At 41.3% G+C, this 24,283-nt stretch overlaps 1 protein-coding gene across 1 annotated transcript in view; it reads left to right on the top strand.

The window, feature by feature from the left end:
* The window catches only part of NAV3 (neuron navigator 3), an 879,638-nt gene that overhangs the window by 97,832 nt on the left and 757,523 nt on the right, over nucleotides 1-24,283 (top strand). The gene's annotated exons all lie outside the window — the stretch shown is intronic.

The raw sequence follows: 24,283 nt of genomic DNA, 5'->3' as shown, positions 1-24,283 counted from the left end.
AGAAGGTGTCTTATGTAATAGCACTGCTAGGTAAATATTGTCTATAATGTTTTGTTTACAATAATGGGAACTTGACTGAAAAAAACATATACTTTTCTCCCATCAGTATTGTCCAATGTACAGATACAGCGGCCATTATTCGAACAAATCACGGAGCCGTTTTCGTGTGCGCTGCTGTACTCCACGCGGCATTAAGGCGGCCAATAGCACCAGGCACACGTGTTTATCACGGTTGCTTTGTTTGAATTTCATGGATTCTGTTTCTTTGTGTGCAATGAAATTAATGAATTGTAATGTATACAGTACTGTGCTACTGTGTCAATTTCAGGTGTTTAAAAACCAGAACTCTAAAATGCCATTTTCTGCACTCGCCTGCACTCGTGTCTAAAGGCGGTACGGATAGAAGAAATCCTGCGCCATGACATGGGTATTCCGAGGTATACAACGCATGAAGTGTTCGAATAATGGCCGCTGCAGCTGTATAGTGTACTCCCTACTGGATTTAATCTTCATGACAACTGTATATAAAGACCTCTTATTATCTCCCTGGCATTGTCTCACTCTTTGTATACAAATGTATATTTCCATTTATACAGTTCCATCATGCATGTATGCAGTGCTTTACAAAAAAAAAAAAAAAGGAAGGCATATAATTCCGGGAATAATACAATAATGGCAACAAACAAAGGCAGGCAATAGGAAAGAGATTCCTTTTCACTGAGAACGTACAAAATGTACTCTAAATTGCATGTTTTGAGACTGAAAAAGACTAGAGGGAGTGAATAAGTGCAATGGATGGCAGTGCCTGACCACAGTTGTTGAAAAGTGCATCTGTGGGTGTGGAGAGAAGTGCATGGCATTTGTGTACAGTGTTTTGTATTGATACATATTGTAAATTCTGTACAGTGCTTTGCAATGTATTCTTGGCCGAAGCCATACTGAAAGGGTTTAACCTAATGTAACTAAAGCAAGGTACTGGCAATTTAAACCAGAGAAACACTTAGAGGCTAATTCTATATCCGCCGAAGTGGCCAATTGAAGTCAATGGAGAATTTCGGCTGAGAACATTACAATCGTCTGCTTCGGCAGATATAAAATAAGCCGCTTAATATATACTCACACAGAAACATTTTTATCCTAGATAGAAGTACAGTAGGTCTTCCAAACATATGTGTTTTACAATACACATACATCCATAATTCTAAAATTATATAGTATAACTTTTTGTAAGATGCTAATAATCTTGGTTGCCTGTCTGGGTCTAATTCCCATTATGAAGGTCAGGGTCACACTGTATCCCATACTCTCCTCTCAGCTGACAATAATGGTCATTTTGATTATGATGATTTTACTTTGTAAGATATTAACCCCCCTCTGACCTCACCGTGTGGTCTGTAGCAATTGACTGCTTTGAGCACAGTTACTACTCGTACCTTTTATGTTATGACAATACTCATTTAATTGGCTCTGTTAACATTCTTTCCATCTCACTATTCTTCTAACCATTCTTCTAACCATTCACAAGCCCTGCATTACTGGTTTTGAAGTATGAAATACCCGATCTGTTAGTGAACTTGGGAACTTATATAAAACACTTTGGCAAGAAGCATTTTTCATATATTTGCATAATGTTTCAAAGACTAAGCACTAGTCTATTAAAAAATGCCACAAATAAATTCTATATTTTTACATTTGGTTCTTCAGTGAACAACAATATCTAGGTTGACCACGAAGCTCCAGATTAGCAGAGACTTTCCTCAACAAGTCTTGGTTCTGCAGATCTCATTCATTATTCCGTAGCTTTTAGATGGGTGTTTGAACGACAATCCCCTGTTCGTTCTCATTTTTTTAGAGTCAGTGAAGACAAGATACATACCTGAAATTGAGAAAGAGAGGAACTAGAAAGGTCACGAATAGGTACCTCTCGGGATGAAAAGAAGGTTCCCACCCGAAGAGGAACAAGAAGGAGGGGGGGGGGGCAGAATCCAAAAGAAGAGATTATTATCAAGAATATTAGTTTCTCCAGAAAAAGGGATCTTTAATTTGTCCTCTGTAATACTTACAGATGAACAGAAAAAAGTTCTTAATAAGGGATTGACCTTTTCTAGATCATGTGGGCCTAATGGCTGTCAACTGTATATAGATCTTCGCAAGTTCACAAGAAATTTAACTCTGTAGAGAATTTTTTTTAAAATAGATACTGAGCCTACTGTTTCCCCATCAATTACAGATACTGTTGATATTTCTGATGTACTAACTACTAATGATTTAGTCTGTAAACATACATCCTTTAGAGCAGCGGTTCGCAAACTGTGGGGCGCGACCCCCAGGGGGGGCGCGACACTGCCGACGGGGGGCGCGGGGTTTACAGAGGCCCCGCGCGCTTCCCGAAGGCACTTAAATTAAGTGCCAGGGGAGCTGCAGGGCCTCTGTAAACCTAACTTACCGTGGCTCCGGCGGCTTCCTCCCTGTGTCGCCATAGCAACGCGGCGTCAAAATGACGCTGCGAGGTCATGTGACGTCACGTTGCTATGGCAACGTGACGTCATTACGCCGGAGCACGGGTAAGTTGGGGTTGGGAGGGGGGCGCGGGAGTGAGGGGACAGCCGGCAGGGGGGCGCAGGGAAAAAAGTTTGCGCCCCCCTCCTTTTGAGGACCATCTAAATTCTATCCAGCACAATCCAATGGCCATCATATTGATACCTTCTTTAACATGGTTAACAATGAATTCAGTCAACTTGTGAAAACATACAAGATAGGTGAAATCAAGCTTTTGCAAGAAAGAGAATTTAGCTCTGAAATTTCTGAAGGACAATAAAAACCTTATTATAAGACAGGCGGATAAAGGAGGGGGCTTTGTCTTCAAACTCGTAAAGACTATGAGAGGGAATCACACCGTCTTCTTTACGATGTGTCCTTTTATAAGAGACTTAGAAATGACCCTACAAATGAATATAAAATCATTTTGAAAGAATTATTAGATGAAGCACTGTTTAAGACAGTTAATACAAAAACAGAATTTCCCTTTCTTTATGCAGAGTTTCCAAAAATTCCTATCTTTTATCATTTGCCGAAAACTCATAAATCTGTTTCAAATCCGTCGGGAAGACCAATTATTTCCGGCATCAAGTCTTTGACTTCGAATCTATCACAGTATGTGGATTCCTATTTACAGATTTATGTGGAAGCACTGCCCTCCTACATACACTGTTGTTTTAAATTTGTTTTCTAATTTTTAGTGGAAAAATACATATAGGTAGATAACCTGTGATGTTCAGGCCCTATACACGCACATTCCACATAGTAAAGAATTGAAAGCAGTTAACTTTTTCCTTGAAGAAGATCCTACGCTGCACCCATTGAATAGTGAGTTTATCCTTGACTCAATAAAGTTCATACTTATGCATAACTATGAATTTTTTCTCAGGCTTGCGAGACAGCAATGGGGATGCAATTCGCCCCAAGTCTCGCTAACCCGGTATATGGGAAAATGGGAACTGGAAAGAAATTGGTCTGATAATCCATTCAGGAGTAATATTATACTTTGGCGTCGCTATATAGACGACACTCTATGCGTTTGGGAGGGTGACCTTGAATCAGTCAACGATTTTCTCCTCTATCTCAACGATAATGATAATAATCTAATTTTCACCCATGTATCTGACTTAAAAGTGGTTGACTTCTTGGATCTTAAATTAACAGCATTTGAGGATGGTAAGGTCAACTCCAAAACTTGCTTTAAAGATGTTGATTCAAACAACCTTTTACTTGCAACAAGCAACCACAAAAAGACTTGGATACGTTATATCCCTGTAAGTCAGTTCATGAGAATTAAAAGAAATTGCAGCAAGGATGAAGATTTTAAGATACAGGCTAATAAACTATTTCAGAGGTTTGTTCAGAGAGGGTATCTGATCAGAAAATTGAATGAAGATTTGATCAAAGTTCAGGATATGGATAGAAGTCTGATGCTTATACCAAAAACAAGAGAATTGGATGGTGTCCCTAAAAGTAAAGTAGATGTAGCGTATATCATGAATTTTAATTCGGTCAACAGAAAAATAGAAGACAGGCAAAAGGTAACACATTGTGTGCTCATTTGCATGTCATTTCCCAGAATTCCTTGCTGCAGTGGAGGCACTGTATGCTAGGTGATAATGGTTAAAGGCAGGTTTGCAGACCTGCCTAAGACATGTGAATGTGCTCAAAAGTGATATTCTTTATTGGCTATATTATATATACAGTAGCAGTGGGTATGAATTTTGAGCTTGCTGAGACTGTGTATGTCTGACTAGGGAGCTACCTTTAATCTAAGTCTACCTGCCATCATTTCTATCTACTTTATATTAGGGCTTACTTTAGCTGTATTTCTGCTAGATATATATATCGGTAGTCAAACAAATTCTTAGTACTGTGACCATAATAATAGTCTTGGCTATCTGAGCAGACATACAGTAGCCTAGAACGATTACCATACAGTAGATCAATCAGTGCCTGAGTCTAAGATAAGTACTTTGTATAAAGCAATTTTTACTTGATACCTTCTAGGATACTTGCTAGACTGAGATGCTACAGTATAATTGGTAACAATTAAAATAATCCCAACACTTAGACAGCCTTGTGAACAGCTGGCAAACAACACAGTGGACTAAATTGTTGCAACTGTCCAATTTGCAACTATCATAGTGGATGATCTCAGGCTGCCTTCAGGATAGGATTTTTTCTTTCACTGTTTATATTAGCATATTTGTTTCCTCCTCAATTGTTTATGTTATATTTCACAAAAATAAATATTTAATTTTAATATTTCCCATATTACTTATTGCTCTGAGGATTTGCAAAATGTTATTTAAACTGTGGGATTTGTTACATTATATCAAAAGTACCTGAATTGACACATTTATCCATTGTGCAAACAAACAATCATCCACTTTCTTCCTTTTTTGACAAATGTAAATACTGTACTATAAATATAGGTTTTGTGTGCATATAATTGGGTGCTTTTCCCCCTCCATTTCTGCAGAGATCATCTTCTTCTTTTACAGTCACAAACATACTGTGAATTGTTCTAGTGTACAGTATGTGGGTATGTAACGATTGTGGGGTATAGGATACTGATATGATGTTTAGTCCCACTTTGCTCATATTTCTTTTCCACCCCAAGATTCCACATGCAGTACCTATTTACACATTCTGTACAGCATAACTTGATGTCCTAAAAAAAGTTATCTTCACCTTTTCTGGAATAATCAGGTGCACTAGAGCAGCGGTGCGCAAACTCCCTGCACTGCGCCCCCCCCCCTATGTGCTCTCCTCCTCCGTCGCGCCCCCTCACCTCTAATGTTGCGTCAAATGACTTTGCGGGATCATGTGACGTCACGGGGGGGGCGCGGGACCTCTGTAAATGCGCCACCCCGAAAAGTATCACGCCCCATTTGCGCACAGCTGCACTAGAGAATGACAGACTTAGAAACAATACATTAAATATACACAAAAATAGATGACATGACCCGGCGCTAATATATGTGAAAAAACAAAAAAATGAAAAAATAATGTATATATAGTCCCAAAAGGTGCCAAGTGATGAAATGATAGTTCGATGGTTACAACCTTAAAAGTCCGGTTGGGCACAGACTCAGTTCACAGTTCATCAAAACAGATGGTTCTTCTCATATGTTGTACTTGATCCTCCCAGGAGGAGCCTAAGGAGCAGTGTCCCAGTCATCCCAGCCGCGAGTCTTACGGAAGATAGTGACGTCACACTAGAGCGCCGGATACACGCGAGGTACACGCGGTACCGGAGCGGACTACCAGTGACTCAGGCGGCTGTGTGTGTGTGCTGGGCCGAGCACCTTTTTATTGTATTTTAACTCACCTTCTTTTGTGAGTATTTCATCGTGGTTTTGGGCAAGTGCCATTAAAGATTTATTGTGCTGCGCAATCCTCTGTCCTTCTTCTTTTTGTTCCCTAAACGGAGTAAGAGGTACAGGATTCCTGAAGACAGGGGCTGCTGAAAGATCCCTTCTATACCCACGGAGGCCAGGAACACCACGAGGGGTTCGTGCGACATCAAGAGGCTTCCAGGGAAAGAAGGTTTAAAGAACAGATTCTCTCCCCTGCACGTGATCTAGCCACTTCTAGTAAGTAGGCAATTCAGATACACATCACTATTTGGAAATAATACTGTTTGTCTCAATATACTGCGCAATGTTTGTTCTCTGCTTGATATCTTTAATATGCAGGATCAAGTACAACATATGAGAAGAACCATCTGTTTTGATGAACTGTGAACTGAGTCTGTGCCCAACCGGACTTTTAAGGTTGTAACCATCGAACTATCATTTCATCACTTGGCACCTTTTGGGACTATATATACATTATTTTTTCATTTTTTTGTTTTTTCACATATATTAGCGCCGGGTCATGTCATCTATTTTTGTGTATATTTAATGAGTTAGAGATAATAGAGATGTCTCAATAGATCACCAGGCTGCTTAGTTTAGTTAGTGCACAGCACTGTAGTATTAGTATTAGGTTTAGCGCTTTAAACAGTAATTTGTATTTTAAATTAGAAACAATACATGTTGCAGTGACAGAGTTTGTCAATTCATAATACTGTATTATTATTAGTCCTACCGCTACCAAATAAATAATCTGTGTTAAGTGCTGGAGACAACAAGTGCTTCTGCATCAGCATCTTCATTGAGTTCTGTGAAATTACACAAATAATATTTTTCTTACCATACAAAGAATTTAGTATTAAAAAAAAACATGTTCATGACCATGCTCTGGATCTATCTTCCTTAGTTACATTAAGACTGACATGGTTTTCTAAGATGGTAAAGTAATTAATGTAGTGTGGTGGTGGAGTAGAAACAAATTGGTTCATATCTAATATATCATCTCAGCAATACATAATGCATGTATTTAATTTTTCACACTGAAGATTCTTATAAGGTTTTAACCAAATCTTCACTCCAAAATATCGTTTAATAATTAATGTACTGTAGCTCTGCAAAATAGGGACACCCTTTAACCTCCTGTTCCACATGGATGGCAATACATATAGTGTGTGTGTGTGTGTGTATATACCTGTATATATATATATATATATATATATATAAAGTAGATTTTACCAGATTGGAGTCCGGAAAAAACGAGACAGCACACAGTCCAGTAGTTCCAATGAAGCTGTATTCAAAGTAACATGGCACCACCTCCAACGTTTCGGTCCACTCAACGTGACCTTCCTCAGGGACGTGCAATAAGTGAATGCTAATCCACCCCCTTATATACCCAAACAAATCAAAACTAAAATGAACTCACCCGTGTAAGGGCAACATTGCCCGCGAAACCGTGCCGCTGTGACACGCATGCAAATGCTGGAACGCATCGCCATCTTGGATCAGTTACCATGAAACACCCTTTCAAACTATGGTGGCCTCAATGGTCCGCCCGCAGGCACATTCGCGCATGCGCGAACTCATCAAGCTGTGACCCGCAATGTACTGCTGGAACGCACCGCCATGATGTTACATATACCTTTGGCTACGGTGGCCCGAAAGGTGCTTATTGTCCTCTATAGTGGCGGTTCGCGCATGCGCGAACCTCTCCGTTCAACACATAGAGCAAACTGCCATTCAACGCAGGGTCTATGTTATCCTTTAGCTTTCCCCACTAAGCGCATAAAGGCGCCCATCCAGAGATGTAGCCTGAAGGACCCCTATGGGGTTTTGACAAAACATGCCTAAACTCTATGTCAAAAGGCACCAAGCAAGTGGGAACGTTACAGGAAGCACCACTATATAGGCACAATAAAGCTTACTATGTTGTATCTAGTTATTTGTTTGAAGCTATACTTAAAAGGACCTGTTCCAGCATGAGAACGCATTGCACACATAGCAAACATACACAAACCAATAAAATAACAAACATGTGAAGTGCTGTGTACAACCCAGTATAGTATATTGTTATCAATGTCCCACTATAATAAATACTATAACTACAATGACTAATAAAGTCTAAAATCGAAAACAAGATACCATGTATGGTCAAACTAATCTCTACAAAAATAATGAGACTAGTGGGCTTATAGCATATATGACTAGTGAGACAACTTGTGATGGACAAGAGTATGTCTATCCGGAGCCCATATTGGTATTGTACTCCGTGAGCAAAACTCTCACTCGTGACTGACAAATCATATTTAAACGATATGTCAGGTGTTTTGCAGTCTCAAATATAACATGTAGTATCTAAGATCTCGAAGCGGGACATCGTGAACAATCTTGATGCACACACCAACACCATAAGGTGATAAAGTGAACATGACAATACAAGGGCACATAAAGGAATAATACATATAGAGGTAATGCAGAAATATTACAAAAGAAACATTGACAGACAAAAACACTCAACCACACAAAAGTAAACACTTATTCAGCAACACAGAATGTCACAGACCCACTTTCATTTATAAGAAACATCCTAGCGAAAAATCTTCGTTTAAGCCAAAAGGGGCCACTGTTTTCAATTCAAAGATGTGTCTCGCCTCGCTGTGCAACAAAAGTCTGTTTCTATCACCCCCTCGTGTGGGCGCTCGGACCTGAGAGATTGGCATGCACCTAAATGTTGCCAATGAATGTTTGAAGTCCCTGAAATGTTTGGCAACAGGGAGACATTTGAACTCCAGATCTTTGGCATCTGTGGATAATGCTTTACGAATAGTTGAACGATGGATGGCTATGCGTTCTTTAAGCGTTCTCATGCTGGAACAGGTCCTTTTAAGTATAGCTTCAAACAAATAACTAGATACAACATAGTAAGCTTTATTGTGCCTATATAGTGGTGCTTCCTGTAACGTTCCCACTTGCTTGGTGCCTTTTGACATAGAGTTTAGGCATGTTTTGTTAAAACCCCATAGGGGTCCTTCAGGCTACATCTCTGGATGGGCGCCTTTATGCGCTTAGTGGGGAAAGCTAAAGGATAACATAGACCCTGCGTTGAATGGCAGTTTGCTCTATGTGTTGAACGGAGAGGTTCGCGCATGCGCGAACCGCCACTATAGAGGACAATAAGCACCTTTCGGGCCACCGTAGCCAGAGGTATATGTAACATCATGGCGGTGCGTTCCAGCAGTACATTGCGGGTCACAGCTTGATGAGTTCGCGCATGCGCGAATGTGCCTGCGGGCGGACCATTGAGGCCACCATAGTTTGAAAGGGTGTTTCATGGTATCTGATCCAAGATGGCGATGCGTTCCAGCATTTGCATGCGTGTCACAGCGGCACGGTTTCGCGGGCAATGTTGCCCTTACACGGGTGAGTTCATTTTAGTTTTGATTTGTTTGGGTATATAAGGGGGTGGATTAGCATTCACTTATTGCACGTCCCTGAGGAAGGTCACGTTGAGTGGACCGAAACGTTGGAGGTGGTGCCATGTTACTTTGAATACAGCTTCATTGGAACTACTGGACTGTGTGCTGTCTCGTTTTTTCCGGACTCCAATCTGGTAAAATCTACTTTATACATGTGCATATGGGGCTAGCATCAGCATCTTATTTTTGTTTACAGTGTGCCAACTGAATGATTTTTTCATGTGTAACTATATGAGTTGGGCACCTGCCAGCTATAGGATATCAAGTACCCTGCGAGGGGTTAAAATTTGTGGTCCACGGCATTTTTTGGCCTAGTGCGTGGATATTCTATTTGTAAGGGCCTTATTATAAATGAATGTTGGTTTTATCCACATAAGGAAATAACATGGAGGAGTTTGCAGACACGTTTGGGTTTTTTTCGGCCATCTCTGAATCAGCTAGCTTTAGCGAGGCTGAGATTTCCAGTATCCGTTACACGGAATCCTTTGAATCTGTTTTGGGACCTGAAAGAGCAAGTGACGTGTACAATGACCTGATTAAATTAAAAAAGAGGGAAGTTGACTACTATCTGCACGGTGTGACATTGTCGCATTATCACAAGGAGAAACTGCTACCCCGTGGGTTTAGAATAAAGAACCAGCCCACTATAGGGAGAACAGATCCAGAGTTCTGTAGAAGATGGATTGCAATATTAAATAAATGTGCTTTTGACTTGATGATCCTTGTAATCGATCAATCAAGTAAGGAAATCATTAAGATTAAAAAAGAGATAGACACCATCTACTCCAAACATGGCACAATTCTAGAGACTGATACTTCAACGAATTGGACGGACAAAATACAGTCCTCCATTGACACATACAGAAACAATCTCATTAAGTATAAAAGAGAGAAACTCAAAATTGTTGAGTCAGATTATAAGGATCGTAAGGTATACAGATGGTTGCTGGGGTTAAGTGATCCACCTTCAGGTGCGCAAGGTCAACAGAGGGGCCAGTCCCGCCGAAGACGGGGGGGATATAGAAAGCCTGGGTACAACACCAGTGATACGGACTTCTCAGATGCCGCGGACACTGTCAGTGACAACATGTCTGCAGAACCTTCTTTTTTAGGACAAGGTCCGGATGGGAGAGCCAAACCGCCTATAGGAGTCGGAGATGCCGGAGGAAAATCAGGCGAGGAGGCCGAAAGACGCCGATATCCGGAGCGCCACCCAAACAGGGGGAGAGGTCCAAAACAGCAGCCCAGGAAACGGTAATTTTTAATCTTTCCAAACACACCCTCTCGTCGGAGGAGTTAAACGTTCTATACAAAGGTCTTGGCTTTGTGCCAACGTATAAGCAAGACCCATTCAAGTGGGAAGTGGACCTTTTAAAATTAAACAGACACCTTAAATTTAAGGACTTCTTTTCAAAATCAGAAGCCAACCAAGCACCTGAATACACAAGATCCCACTTCAAGCCACGCAGTACGTTTGATCCACAGGTGTCCAATCCCAGTATTGCAACATTTATGAACCTCCTAGGTAAAGCCACAAGAAGCAAAATTAAGACGCAGAAAACCAGCTTCTTCAATTTGACGAATGAAGAAAGATTGGCGGTTAAGTGCCTAAGAAACAACAAGAATATCATCATCCGAGCCGCCGATAAAGGTGGCGGAATCGTCATTTTGGATTATCTTTACTACAGAGAAGAGGTGTTGCGCCAACTGGGAGACACTGAAACGTACAAACAGTTGGGGAAGGATCCCACTGTGGCGTATAAAGGGGAAATCGATGCCATAATACAAATGGGCATATCCAATGGATGGATTTCGGAAGACACCGGCGGTTTCCTTACCCAGCAGCACCCCAAAATACCTGTGATGTACACGATCCCCAAGATTCACAAGTCTACAACACACCCGCCAGGTCGACCAATCATCTCGGCTCGGACATCACTATGCCATCCGATCTCGCAATACGTTGATTTTTATTTACAACCGCTGGTGGCGGGCATGGCTACATTTGTCAAGGACACTACCAACTTCATGGAGCATATTAACGATTTAGCATTTAATCCATCTTGGTGCATATTGGCTACCCTCGATGTAGCAAGCCTATATACGAACATTCCGCACAAAGAGGGGCTGGAGGCCATCAGGAGAAAGTTGATAACGAACACATTGCAGACTGGACCACCGTCTGAATTTTTACTACTCCTGATAGAAGTCATCCTAAACAAAAACTTTTTTAGGTTTGAAAATTCCTATTATCTCCAACTCAGTGGGACAGCCATGGGCTCAAACATGGCCCCATCATATGCGAACCTTTACATGGACATGTATGAGCAAACCCACATCTTATGCGATGCGCCCAATGCACACTACATCAGAAAGTTTTTACGCTACATTGATGATATTTTTATTGTTTGGAGTGGCTCTGCCGTGGAACTGCAGGACTTTGTGAACCGTCTTAACGATATTCCATCAAAGATACGTTTTACGCTGTGTTACAGTGAACTTGAAATTCCATTCTTGGACACGATGGTATACAAAGCGGGCGACAAATTGGCCACTAGGCTATATCAAAAAACAACTGACAAGAACACACTGCTCTATGCCACAAGCCACCACCCGGCCCCGTTGAAGAAGGGGCTTCCGTATTCACAATTACTACGAGTGAAGCGAATCACTAGTGAGCATAATGAATTGGAACCTGCTCTTATCAACATGGCTAATAGGTTCCTAGAGCGTGGGTATAATCCGGCCGACGTCAAAGATGCACTGGATCGAGTAATCCGTTTGGACACTGTAGATCGTACCAGCACCGAACTGGGAGAGCAAACAAATAGCTCAAGATTTTATGTTATAAGTACATTCAGCACTGCGTCCCCATGCATACAACGTGGCATTAGAGATTATTGGCATGTCTTAGCTAATGATGACAAAATTGGTAAATTCTTCCGTGAACCCCCCTTGTTTTGTTTCCGCCGTGGTCCATCTATTGGGGACATGATCACGCAAGCTGACCCAGCTGACAAATATAGCAGGGACAAAACCTGGTTATCCCAAAAACCGGGGGCCTACAGATGCAAGGGTTGCACGAATTGCCAATACATGCAGGTGGGGTCTTTCTATTGCCATCCACATAATGGGACCAAGATCAAAATTCATCAACATCTGAATTGTGAATCAAAATTTGTTATATATTTGATTAAATGTCCCTGTGGTCTACTTTATATTGGGAAGACAGTGCGAATGCTTAAAGAACGCATAGCCATCCATCGTTCAACTATTCGTAAAGCATTATCCACAGATGCCAAAGATCTGGAGTTCAAATGTCTCCCTGTTGCCAAACATTTCAGGGACTTCAAACATTCATTGGCAACATTTAGGTGCATGCCAATCTCTCAGGTCCGAGCGCCCACACGAGGGGGTGATAGAAACAGACTTTTGTTGCACAGCGAGGCGAGACACATCTTTGAATTGAAAACAGTGGCCCCTTTTGGCTTAAACGAAGATTTTTCGCTAGGATGTTTCTTATAAATGAAAGTGGGTCTGTGACATTCTGTGTTGCTGAATAAGTGTTTACTTTTGTGTGGTTGAGTGTTTTTGTCTGTCAATGTTTCTTTTGTAATATTTCTGCATTACCTCTATATGTATTATTCCTTTATGTGCCCTTGTATTGTCATGTTCACTTTATCACCTTATGGTGTTGGTGTGTGCATCAAGATTGTTCACGATGTCCCGCTTCGAGATCTTAGATACTACATGTTATATTTGAGACTGCAAAACACCTGACATATCGTTTAAATATGATTTGTCGGTCACGAGTGAGAGTTTTGCTCACGGAGTACAATACCAATATGGGCTCCGGATAGACATACTCTTGTCCATCACAAGTTGTCTCACTAGTCATATATGCTATAAGCCCACTAGTCTCATTATTTTTGTAGAGATTAGTTTGACCATACATGGTATCTTGTTTTCGATTTTAGACTTTATTAGTCATTGTAGTTATAGTATTTATTATAGTGGGACATTGATAACAATATACTATACTGGGTTGTACACAGCACTTCACATGTTTGTTATTTTATTGGTTTGTGTATGTTTGCTATGTGTGCAATGCGTTCTCATGCTGGAACAGGTCCTTTTAAGTATAGCTTCAAACAAATAACTAGATACAACATAGTAAGCTTTATTGTGCCTATATAGTGGTGCTTCCTGTAACGTTCCCACTTGCTTGGTGCCTTTTGACATAGAGTTTAGGCATGTTTTGTCAAAACCCCATAGGGGTCCTTCAGGCTACATCTCTGGATGGGCGCCTTTATGCGCTTAGTGGGGAAAGCTAAAGGATAACCTAGACCCTGCGTTGAATGGCAGTTTGCTCTATGTGTTGAACGGAGAGGTTCGCGCATGCGCGAACCGCCACTATAGAGGACAATAAGCACCTTTCGGGCCACCGTAGCCAGAGGTATATGTAACATCATGGCGGTGCGTTCCAGCAGTACATTGCGGGTCACAGCTTGATGAGTTCGCGCATGCGCGAATGTGCCTGCGGGCGGACCATTGAGGCCACCATAGTTTGAAAGGGTGTTTCATGGTAACTGATCCAAGATGGCGATGCGTTCCAGCATTTGCATGCGTGTCACAGCGGCACGGTTTCGCGGGCAATGTTGCCCTTACACGGGTGAGTTCATTTTAGTTTTGATTTGTTTGGGTATATAAGGGGGTGGATTAGCATTCACTTATTGCACGTCCCTGAGGAAGGTCACGTTGAGTGGACCGAAACGTTGGAGGTGGTGCCATGTTACTTTGAATACAGCTTCATTGGAACTACTGGACTGTGTGCTGTCTCGTTTTTTCCGGACTCCAATCTGGTAAAATCTACTTTATACATGTGCATATGGGGCTAGCATCAGCATCTTATTTTTGTTTACAGTGTGCCAACTGAATGATTTTTTCATATATATATATATATATATATATATATATATATATACACAGTGGTTGGCAAATCACCAAAAAATCTACTCGCCACACAAAAAAATCTACTCGCCACCTAGTACCAAACGTGTGCTGCTTGGGCCAATAGGAGCTCGCCACGATGTTAAATCCACTCGCCCGGGGCGAGCAAATGTATAGGTTTGTCGAACACTGTATATATATATATATATATACATACAGTTAGGTCCGGAAATAATTGGACACTGACACAATTTTCATAATTTTGGCTCTGTACGCTACCACAATGGATTTAAAATGAAACAACTGAAATGCAATACAAGTGCAGACTTTCAGCTTTAATTCAAGGGGTTGAACAAAAATATCGTATGAAACGTTTAGGAATTGCAACCATTTTCATACAAAGTCTCCTTAATTCAGGGGCTCAAATGTAATTGGACAAATTAACACAATCATAAATAAAATGTTAATTTTTAATACTTTGTTGAGAATCCTTTGGAGGCAATGACTGCTTGAAGTCTGGAACGCATAGACATCACCAAACGCTGGGTTTCCTCCTTTGTGAAACTTTGCCAGGCCTTTACTGCAGCTGTCTTCAGTTGTTGTTTGTTCGTGGGTCTTTCTGCCTTAAGTTTTGTCTTCAGCAAGTGAAATGCATGCTCGATCGGGTTGAGATCAGGTGATTGACTCGGTCATTGCAGAATATTCCACTTCTTTGCCTTAAAAAACTCCTGGGTTGCTTTCGCAGTATGTTTTTGGTCATTGCCCATCTGTAAAGTGAAGCACCGTCCAATCAACTTCGCTGAATTTGGCTGAATCTGAGCAGACAATATATCCCTATACACTTCCGAATTCATCCGGCTGCTTCTGTCTTCTGTCACATCATCAATAAATAATAGTGACCCAGTGCCATTGTAAGCCATGCATGCCCATGCCATCACACTGCTCCACCGTGTTTTACAGATGATGTGGTATGCTTTGGATCATGAGCCGTTCCAAGCCTTCTCCATTCTTTTTTCTTCAAATCATTCTGGTACAGGTTGATCTTAGTTTCACCTGTCCAAATAATGCTGTTCCAGAACTGGGATGTCTTTTTTACATATTGTTTGGCAAAGTCTAATCTGGCCTTTCTGTTCTTGAGGCTTATGAATGGTTTGTACCTTGTGGTGAACCATCTGTATTTGCTCTTGTGAAGGCTTCTCTTTATGGTAGACTTGGATAATGATATGCCAACCTCCTGGAGAGTGTTTTTCACTTGGCTGGATGTTGTGAAGGGGTTTTTCTTTAACATGGAAAGGATCCTACGATCATCAACCAATGTTGTCTTCCGTGGACGTCCAGGCCTTTTTGTGTTGCAGATCTCACCAGTGAGTTCTTTTTTTTCTCAGAATGTACCAAGCTGTTGATTTGGCCACTCCTAATGTTCCTGCTATCTCTCTGATGGGTTTTCTTTTTTTTTTGCAGCCTAAGGATGCCCTGTTTCACTTGCATTGAGAGCTTAGCCAGCCAAAATGACAGATAGGGATATGCATGTGAGTTAAACTCCTGACTGGAGTAGATGTTTCCTTTTATGATTTATTTTGTTCTAAAAGTGACAGTGTTTAAAATGTTTAGTGTCACTAATTGAGAAATAAACTGCTGAAGGTTGAGGGCTGAGTGCCCCTTGTGTGTATACACGTGTTTGTCCCCCTTGTCACATAGTCAATATATATGTATATGTATGTGTATATGTATATACATACATACATAGATACAAAAGCCCTTCAGAATATCAATTACTTTAGTTGGAAATCTTCTTACCAGTATGGGTCCATTAATGTAATCTATATATTACCAAAAAGCATTATTTTAGCTGAGGCTTTGCAGATGTTTGTAGAAATATTCAAATGAAACCCAAAATACTCTATCAATCACTCATTGAATAATATTATCATATATTTCTTAAACCCTGAAACACGCTGCAAAATAGTACAATGTACAATACAATAACAAGCAGACAAGTATATTCACATAGAGTCACCACAGATATAATGGATGCTCTCTGCTTAAAGCATCTTGTAATTGGCTGGGATTGACCAATGCGTCCTGGGGGTTATTCTTAACGGAGCTGGCATTAACTGTTATTTACTTGCGTGGCAGTGAACACCAGATCAGGGTGCTATAACATACATCAGGGTTGCACAAACTGGACGGTGCGCCCCCAGGGGGGGGCGGGAGATTTTTCTAGGTGGGCACGGTTGTTGCAGAGGCCCCGCGCTCTTCCCCATGGCATTTAAATTAAATGCCGGGGCATCGCGTGATACCCCTTTAACCTATAAATTACCAAGATTCAGATGGCTGTTGACGTGTCGCCATGGCAACGCGGACCCAAATGACGCAGTGGGGTCACATGACGTCACATGACCCGCAGCGTCACTTGATGCCGGGAATTGAGGTATGGGGGGCGCGAGCACCTGAGGCAGCAGGCAAGGGGGGCACAGCTGCAAAAGTTTGCGCACCCCTGCAATACATCATGGCTTAGTGAATCCTGGCCTGGGATAAAAATAATAAGGGCCCACAACACTCCACCAATTCAGCATTAGAGGGGCTTGCAATGCATTGATCTACATTCGACAGTATTTGAGATATTTTGTTTTCACTGAAATATGCGGAACAATACCAGGTTAGAAATCATATTAATAATCAAATTAAACTAAATGAAATGCTTACATATTAGGATGGAGCATTTGCTTAGTTTGCATATTCCTATAACCACCTGTGTATGCCATTTCCTCTCATCTCCTGCACACATTTTACTTTATAATTTTTGTTTTTTGAAACCAATGTAAAATAGTTCTGTGCTTAGCTCAAGCACAAGTCATGATGACAATAATTAATGAAGAATTGTTTTTTTTGCTGGCCTGTTTCCAGCGCCTGCAGCTTCTGTCTGACTGAGAGACAGTCTGTAGCATTTCATCCATCCCCACATTGGACAGGAAAGACTGCTCTCATTTCCAGGGACAAACACATTCCAAACTTGTCAAAAATAATAATCTCAGGAAGAGCCAATAGCAGTGTAAAACACCCTACATATTCTAGCGTCTCCTAGCATTTCTACATTGTAAAGGAAGAAGACTTGTTTTTTTTTTAAAAGTATTCCAGGATATTGCTATCTTATGTATGTCTATATGTATATCTTTAGTTATATAGCACCATTAATGTACATAGCGCTTCACAACAATAATACACGTGACAATCATATAAATAACAAATAATACAAATAACACATAATGGGAAGAAGTGCTTCAGACATAAGTGACACTTAGGAAAAGGAGTCCCTGCCTCAAAGAGCTCACAATCTAATTAGTAAGTAGGAAGAGCGTACAGAGACAGTAGGAAGATATTCTGGTAAGTGCGTCTGCAAGGGGCCAAGGTCGATGTACAGTATGGGGTGTAAAGTATCAGCCACAGAGCTACACATATGCTTCGATAAGGAGGTGAGTTTTAAGGTGGGTCTTAAAGGTGGATAGAGAGGGTGCTAGTCGGATATTGAGGGGAAGGGCATTCCAGAAGTGTGGGGCAGTCAGTGAGAAAAGTTTAAGGCAGGAGAGGGCTTTAGACACAAAAAAGGTAGAGAGAAGACATCCTTGAGCAGAACGCAAGAGTCGGGATGGTGCATAGCGAGAAATTAGGGGTGAGATGTAAGGAGGGGCAGAAGAGTGTAAAGCCTTAAAAGTGAGGAGGAGAATTGAGTGTGTGATCCGGGATTTGATAGGAAGCTTGGAGATTTTAGCAGGGTAGACGCTGAGACAGATTTAGGAAAGAGTAAGCGTTTAGGATGGATTGTAAGGGAAAGAGGTGAGAGGCTAGAGGCCAGACTTCAGGAGGTTACATTAGTTGAGACGGGAGAGAATGAGGGCCTGTTTCAGAGTTTTAGCAGTCGAGCAACAGAAGAAAGGGCGTATCTTTGTAATATTGCGGAGTATAAAAATTACAGGTTTTAGCTACCTTTTGAATGTGAAACGAGAATGTGAGAAAGGAGTCGAGTGTGACCCCTAGGCAGTGTGTTTGTGCTACTGGGTATATGATAGTGCTTCCAACAGTAATGTAGTAGGAGGTAGAAGGGCCAGATTTGGGAGGAAATATGAGGAGCTCCGTTTTTGACATGTTAAGTTTAAGTCGTGGAGGGCCATCCAGAATGATAAAGCAGAGTTACATTCAGAAACTTTGGTCTGTACAACAGGTGTGTCAGGGTTTGAAAAGTTGATTTCTGTGTCATCAGCATAAAGGTGATATTTGAACCCAAGAAATATGATTAGGTCACCTAAAGAGAGTGTGTAAAGAGAAAAGAGAAGTGGTCCCAGGACAGAGTCCTGGGATACGCCCACAGAGAGATTGATAGAGGAGGAGGAAGTGTTAGCAAAAGATACACTGAAAGTACGATGGGAGAGGTAAGAGGAGATTCAGGATAGAGCTTTGTTACGAATACCAAGAATATGGAGAATGTGAAAGAGAAGAGGGTGGTCTAGTATCAAATGCTGCAGACAAGTTGAATAATATGAGCAGAGTGTATTGACCTTTGTCTTTGGCAGCATGTACACCATTCGTTATTTTAGTGAGGGCTGCATCAGTGGAGTGAGCAGTGCTGAAGCCAGATTGTAGAGCGTCTAGGAGAGAATAGGTGTTGAGAAAAGGCGGCAAGGGAGTGAATATAAGAAGGAATTTACAGGCAAAAGGCAGTAGGGAGGGAGGACAATAGTTAGAAAGACAGGTAGGGTCAGGCTTGCTGTTTTTGATTAATGGTATAACCAGTGTCAGATTTCCCATTAGGCTTGTTAGGCCCGGGCCTAGGGCGGCAAAATTTTGGGGCGGGAAAAATTTCCACCCCCATATGCTTTTGCCGTGCTGTCGGACCTATCGGACTCAATAGGAACTTGCCTGTGTCAGCTGCCTCTTTTCTGCTGCCCTCCTGCTCCTTTGGAATCCCAGCATCAAATGACGCCGCGGACGTCACGAAAGGGGCTTCACACGCATCTCGTTGCCATGGCAACATGACGGCGCAACGTCAAAAGACGTCATGACTTCGCATTTCCATGACAACGCGCTGCCGTGCGATGTCACGTTCGAAGCGTCTTTGATGCTGGGATGCCAAAGGAGAAGGAGGGCGCAGAAAGGAGACGGCCACACAGGCAAGTTTCTAGGAGCGGTGGATTTTGAAATCCACCACTGGGTTTAACTGTTGCATGTTTAAAGGAGGAGGGAAAGGTACCAGAGTAGAGGGAAGAGTTAAAAATGTGTGTGAGCATAGGGATTGTAGTAGGAGCAAGAGGTTTTAGGCGATGGGATGGAATGGGGTCAAGAGGGCAGATGGTAGAGGGAGAAGAGTAGATCAGCATCCTGATTAGATACACATCCTCCTCTGTGACAGCAGGAAAAGAGTCGAGGAAGGCAGGAGGAGAGTTAGGAAGAGGTGAAGGATGGGAGAAGGATACAGAGGGGATGTCCTGACATATTGATTTCACATTTTCCTTGAAATAGTCAGCAAAGTACTGAGGTGAGATGGAGGAAGAAAAACAGGCAGCAGAGGGTGGTCTGAGTAGGGAGTCAAAGACCGAAAAGAGTTGGCATGTGTTTGACTTATGACTACAATTAATTAGCTTAAGGCATATGTTTTATTAGATCTGTTTCATTATATTCATAGAAGTATTCAAAATAATGTCCTTTTTTTTATTGTACCAATCTCTGTATATATTTATGTTGTGTAAATATTTTGCCATGAATTCCTCTTTCACTCCCATTGTATAGTGGTGCAGACCATGTTTGGGCCTTAATATGTAAACTATACTAATAATTGTATTTACTGTGTTCTCACTATATTTAACATCTCACTGCTCAGTGACTACATTACATTGACTAGAATTGTTTCCTGCATCTGCTTTCCTAATACGTATTTATTTTCTAAAGACTTACTGTAATATTTCTCTTTCTATTTTTACCTCAAAAATCATATTTTCTGTTTCTCCTTTTCAAGATCTCTTTTCAACATCGCTCTCTATAATTATTTCCATAGCAGTCGCCTCCTGTTTGTGGAACTAGGGCAAAAATAGTGCAAGAATACTGCATTAAATGTATGAAAGAAAAGGAATCACATTAAAAACAGCAGGAATTGTTTCCTTTGTTAAATCAAATGCAATTCTTTTTACTAGTTTTGCTTTAGTATTGCAGCAGGGAGACCTCAATAAATGGACCCCATTGAGTTCTTTGTTTAATGCCTCTGCTACTCACACCATCCACTTTTCCCCATTGACTTGGCCTGCTGTCATGCATTCACCAACACATTGCTGTTGCTACTGTATGCTTTTATTCTCATGGTCTATCTAAATTGAACTATTTTTACCACCTTCACATGATAACTTGTAAAGATCTCTATAAAAAAAAAAAAGCATTTGAATATTAATAGTAAGGAATGGCATCTTTATATTAAACCCAGAGGACCCACTTAGAAAACTTGTGGATTACAAACACATTTCTGTGCTTTTTTTCGGCACCCAAAATTGATAAAATCACGCAAACACATCTCACCATATTTATTAAACACTTGTCCAAATGTAAGAAAATACATGTTTAGGTAGGAGTTTTGTTCAGCTTGGGCAATTCTGTCCAATATGCAATTTTTTTAATGTAAATGAAGAAATCTTGCTGAATCAAGTATTCACATGGTTTTGAGGAAGGTGTAAGACTGGATTTGATAAGGAAAATCTCTCTAATTGTTTTCACCTCCTTTGGGCTGGCGAGATTGAAAAATTCAGCTTTGCTGAGTGGAAGGGAGAGAGAAAGTCTGATGGTACGTTTTTAATTTCACACCCAGAACACCACTCCACTTTATTTTTTTTTACATTTATTTTATTGCATTTTTATTTTGCCCCTGGGAGAGCACACAAAACAAAGGGGCCCACAAAGGAAAAAGGGGATACAACATCTCTGGAAAGTACTCAAATGTTAGTATTGACACTTCATGTAACAACAATTACCGAGATGAAAAAGAGAGAAAATACCTCCTAAACACACCTTTGTACAATACGTAGGGGTAGATCCGGAGAAGTCCATTAACTACTTAACAAGATGTTAACTTAAGTTAATATCTCGTTAAGTGTTAACTGGTATCTTCAAAGTTCATTAATGAGGTGTTAAGTACCATCTTAAAGTAATGACGACCTGTCGTTAACTTTAACGGACGTTAATGGTGCTAATGAAATGTTAAAGAGCCACCTCAATGCATATCCTCAGCAGTCCATCAAAGTTAATTTGTGGTTATACCGGACGTTTGGTGCTGGAAGGTAAGGCCGCTAACAGGTTTACAGTTGAACGCTATGACATAAAATGGGTAGTAGGGTAGTTTGGGTATTTGTATTAACCCTTTGATTACTTTAGTGACCATGAAGGCATGCATATCGAATGCCCTGATGGCCACTATGGCTTTGAAGGGGTTACTTTATGTATTTTTATTGGGAAGGAAGATGCCTAGTATATATTGAATTGCTGGCTTCCTATTGAATCCTGGATCACACAATTCTCCTGCTCACTTTTAAAGCTTTACACTCTTTTCCCCCTCCTTACATCTCAGCCCTAATTTCTCACTATACACCATCCCGACTCTTTTGTTCTACTCAAGGATGTCTTCTCTCTACCCCTTGTGTGTCTGAAGCCCTTTACCACCTTAGATCTTTCTCACTGACTGCCCCACACCTCTGGAATGCCCTTCCCCTCAATATCCAACTAGCACCCTCTCTATCCACCTTTAAGACCCATCTTAAAACACACCTCCTTATCGAAGCATATGAATAGCTCTGGGGCTGATACTTTACTGTATAGTGACTTACTGGGTTCCCGGTAATTACGTGGTACCCAGCATACCAGGCACTATTTCCAGTATCCGGAAATTACCCAGACCCGGCACAAAGGGACTAGAACCCAGTGCCAGGTAATTTCCATTCTGCTCTGCTCCCTCGGTCCTCCTCTTGGTGAATGGCAGGAGCAGAGCAGCAGAAGACTTACCTGCAGCCGTTAGTGGACCGTGAGGAGGACTGAAACAGAGGGTGAGGAGGACTACGACGACATCCTGGTGGCTGTGGGAGCAGCAGCAGACATCCTGGTGGCGGTGGAAGCAGAGAACGTCATTGTTCAGCTGGTGGCAGCAGCGGAACACATCCTTCACAGCTGGTGCTGGTGGTAGCAGAGGAACATGTGACCAGAGCAGGAGCGTTACTATTGGGCAGCCGGGGAGGAGCTGGCTGTCCAATAGTCATACTCCTGCGCCGGTCACATGTTCCTCTGCTCCCACCGGCACCAGCTGTGAAGGATATGTTCCGTTCCTCCCACCGCCACCAGGATGTCGCCGTGGTCCTCCTCAACCTCTGCAGCGGTCCTGCTCACCCTCTGCCACCGGCTGCAGGTAATTCAATGCTACAAATACAATAGATTTGTTCAAAAAAAGGTTGGACATCTTTTTAGAAAGGAAAGGTATACAGGGATATACCAAATAAGTAAACAATGGAAGAATGTTGATCCAGGGAGTAATCCAATTGCCAATTCTTGGAGTCAGGAAGGAATTTTGTTTTCCCCCTTATGAGATATCATTGGATGATATGTCACTGGGGGTTTTTGCTTGCCTTCCTCTGGATTAATAAGTAAGTATAGATGTAGGATAAAGAATCTGTTGTCTAAATTTAGCATAGGCTGAACTTGATGACGCATGTCTTTTTTGAACCTCATCTACTATGTAACTATGTAACTATGTGATCGAGTGTATGTACCCGGTACGGCAAATTTTCTATTTTTCCCGAGTACCCGGCAATTCTCAGGACCTGGTACAACACTACTTTACACCTCATGCATCTATCTTGGCCCCTTGCAGACGCACTAACCAGAACGCCTTCCTATTGTCTCTGTACATTCTTCCTACTTACCAATTAGATTGTAAGCTCTTCAGGGCAGGGACTCCTTTTCTTAAGTGTCACTTATATGTCTGAAGAATTTCTTCCCATTATGGGTTATTTGTATTATTTATAATTTATATGATTGTCACGTGTATTACTGCTGTGAAGCGCTATGTACATTAATGGTGCTATATAAATAAAGATACATATAAATACATACATACAGTGCAGTCCCCCTGCAAATCGAAAACTAATAACCCACATCTTCTCAGCAACCAGGTGTTGCATAGCGGCTGCCTAGAAGAGAACAATCCCAGACCTTACGGTTATAAAGAATAACATTCGGCTGATCCTACAATTTGAGAAAACAATGGCATTTTGGAATGATAGAAATAGTGCTTTCCTCAAAACATGGAACCCCTGTTTTGGATAAGCGGGGGAAGGGGTGCAGTTTTTGATAGGACATCACTGATGCTATACAAGGTGCAGCAATTGGATGAAAGGTATATTGATAAACTTACTGTAGGTACATTTTTTGTATTTTCTCTCTTTTTCATCTCTCTATTCTCTCGGTAATTGTTGTTACATGAAGTGTCAATACTAAAATGTTAGTACTTTCCAGAGATGTTGTATCCCCTTTTTCCTATGTGTGCCCCTGTGTTTTAGTATTAGACCCTACTGTCTGTGTTGGGCAGCTTTCTATTAACCCACCACCCTTTTTGTGAAGAAGTACTTCCTCACATTTCGCCTTAGCTTGCCATCCTCCAGCTTCAAACCATGGCCTCTTGTTATAGCAACTGTCTTTCTCTGAAATTTGCTGCCCTCTCTACTTTGTTGAAAACAAAGACAGATAAGGAGAACAAGACGCATAAGATCTGATGACCTAATACTGGAGCTCTATGGTTTGTGCAAAAAGATGTCTCAATCTAAAGTTTCAAAGTCCTTTGCAAAGTCAAGAAAATTAGCACCTGTTTGCAAACCACACACGATCACATTGTTTTTCAGCATACCTTTCTAAGAGACTGGCCATAGTGGTCTTTACGTT

Source organism: Ascaphus truei, chromosome 5 (assembly GCF_040206685.1).
Source record: "Ascaphus truei isolate aAscTru1 chromosome 5, aAscTru1.hap1, whole genome shotgun sequence".
NCBI classification, from domain to species: Eukaryota; Metazoa; Chordata; class Amphibia; order Anura; family Ascaphidae; genus Ascaphus; species Ascaphus truei.
The sequence above is the reverse complement of the archived record's forward strand: the minus strand, read 5'-3'. Positions and strand labels throughout refer to the sequence as shown.